Raw genomic sequence first — 2,978 nt, 5'->3', positions numbered from 1 at the left:
GAGAGAGAGAGAGCGAGAGAGAGAGAGAGAGAGAGAGATCATATTCCACTTCAGACGAATTAATGAGGCCTTTGCCATATTGACCCTCTGCATACAGCTACCCAGTCCAGCTATGAACCTGGACTCAAGGTTTTGGACACACTAGAGTCTCGACATTAAAGACCTAAAGCAAAGTTTCCCTCTACAAACGATTCAAATGGCAAGCAGTGATTTCTTCTGATGCAGAAAGTCGACAAATTAACCTTCAAGCCATAGCTCAGCGCAACTAGCTCTTCAACTTAATGCGTATAAAGCAAACTACATGTATTTTATTTATCGATTCCAAATTCACTATCGATTCTAGCGCCTCAATTTTTTGAGAATTATAAGGCCTATCGTGTATTCATTTGAATAGAGAAACGCGAAGGTGAATAACTTGCGGAGTGTTTGATATCCAACACCATATGAAAGTCTGGTTAATACGCAATGTGTAACATAACTTTTCAAAAAAACCCGGGGACGAAGAGAACTACGAAGGCTAATAAATAACATGTTTTGTTATTCGGGGTAACGGTCGCATTAACTGAAATTCTTTGGCAGCGGAGTCTTTTCACACTTTTCCGTGGGGGTGTCCAATCTCTGTCATCAATCAAAAAGAGACTTTTATGAGTTACCAGCCAGGTTTGAATGAGGTACTTCATTGGCTGGATCTAATAGACAACTGTTCTTCCTGCTACACGAACCGAGAGAGAGAGAGAGAGAGAGAGAGAGAGAGAGAGAGAGAGAGAGAGAGAGAGAGAGAGAGAGAGAGAGAGAGAGAGAGAGAGTAGGGGAAGGGGGATTGGAAGAGAGATCGAGAGGGCGTGGAGGGTGGATATACGGTTGAGTAATAACTTTTTCTGTAAATTTTTTACGCTACAAACCCCTCCCCCCCAATTTTTTCATCAAAAGAAACTACTCTTCAACACCGATAACGAAGAGTTGAAGTCGCCAGGTCTCTAAGGGGAGGTAATCAGACTGTTTTTACAGGGGGAAAAATATAATGGACTATTTCCCTTAAAAAAGAAGAGTTAAAAAAAAAAAAAGTTAAATTATATATTATGAAGTAATTATTATATTGTGATATCTACTGAACGTCATTAAAAGCGCAACACTTCGTTCGCACATTTTCACACATGAAAATCTTTTTTAAAAAACCAAAAAAAAACCCAATCTTGGTTCATTTATCTAGAAGCTATTTTGTTAATAATAATATTATGTGTACTTAAAGAATAATAAAAACAAAACCTCCTCACCACATTGTGTTTGTTAAAAGTGTATTATACTTATACAATATCTAACATTAAAAACCCCACAGAAACAATTGAATTTCAAGGAAATCTCAAATTAAAACGAAGCGTTAGGCCTACACATAGAATTGCGCAATTTCTCCAAAATTACCACCAGTTTGAGGGACTTGTCGTCGATATATTTTTCTCTAGCAACGGAAGAAGAATACATTAAAAAAAATTGTATTAGATAGTTCATCAAAAAGTTGCGCCTTTGACCCCAAGCCCACCAGCCTTTTAAAAATGTTTTTAGATGAACTTCTTCCACTCATCACATAAATTGTAAATGATTCTCTCCCCACAGGCACAGTACCAAACTGTTTTAAGACAGCACATGTTAGACCCCTTTTGAGCAAAGCTGGACTTGACGAAAAGTACTTTAACAATTTTAGACCAGTTTCAAATCTTTCATTCTTATCCAAAATTCTGGAAAAAAAAGTTGTGTCTAATAGACTCTTACAGCACATTAAAGCAAATATTCTTAGTGAAGTTTATTAGTCAACAAGAAGAGCACATCACAGTACTGAGACAGCGTTACTTAAGGTCTGTACAGATATTTTTTTAGGAATTGATAAAAGAACGGTGTGTCTTCTTACTCTTTTGGACCTTTTGGCTGCATTCGAAACATACCATTGATCATGACATTTTACTCGAGAAACTACTACTTTTAGCATAAAGGGTACTGTCCTGCGATGGTTTGAGTCATATCTTAAAGTTCGAACACTAGCAGTTGTCGTTAGAAGCACGTGTTCAGATAGTGTTTTACTCAGATTTGGGGTTCCCCAGGGGTCTGTTCTTGAACCTGTCTTGTTTACAATGCATACGCAACATATTGCATATATCTTTAAACAAAATGGCATGAATTACCCTCTTAATGGTGATAACACTCAGATTTATAAGTATTGATTTCTATCAAATATGAGTTTTAGTCGACTCTACTGGGCAATATATCCGGGAATTAAAAATTAGATATGGATGACCAGTACTTATTTGAAACTGAATGACGACAAGACGGAATTAATGTTGAGTAGAAATACAAAAGCCCTTAGAAATCTCCCAGAACTACAAATTCACATCAATAATCATACCATTCGTTCGAAAAGATTTCTTTAAAATCTAGGGGTTCAGATGGATTACGATATGTTTATGCCCTCCCAAATTAGCCAACTCAGCAAAAGTATCTATTTTCAGCGGAAAAAAATCGGCAGTGTACGAAATTATTTAACTACAGCGGCAGCCAAGATATTAGTAACAACACCAATTTTATAAAAATTAGATTACTATAATAGTATTTTATCTAGTTTGACGGCCGAAAAACTGTTAAAGAAATACATTCTCCGAAATCCAGCACCAAAATTGATAATGAAACAAAAGAAATCAACGCATGTAACACCAGTCAAATTCTGTAAGAACTACACAGGCTGCCAGTAAAAGAAAGGATCAAATACTAAGCTGCCGTTTTCTGTTTTCAATGTATAAATGATACTGCACCTGTGTATCTAAAAGAATTCTTAAAGCCAATTCATCCACCCAGAGCCCTTAGACCAGCCACTGACAATCTAATTCATAGAAACTTAGAACCCAAAACAAAATTACTGAAAATACGGCAAGAGTTCCTTTTTATTCTTTGGTCTCAATGTCTGGAACGAACTCCCATATAAAATAAGGAGT

This window comes from Aplysia californica, unplaced genomic scaffold (assembly GCF_000002075.1).
Source record: "Aplysia californica isolate F4 #8 unplaced genomic scaffold, AplCal3.0 scaffold00056, whole genome shotgun sequence".
Classification (NCBI taxonomy): domain Eukaryota; kingdom Metazoa; phylum Mollusca; class Gastropoda; order Aplysiida; family Aplysiidae; genus Aplysia; species Aplysia californica.
The sequence above is the reverse complement of the archived record's forward strand: the minus strand, read 5'-3'. Positions refer to the sequence as shown.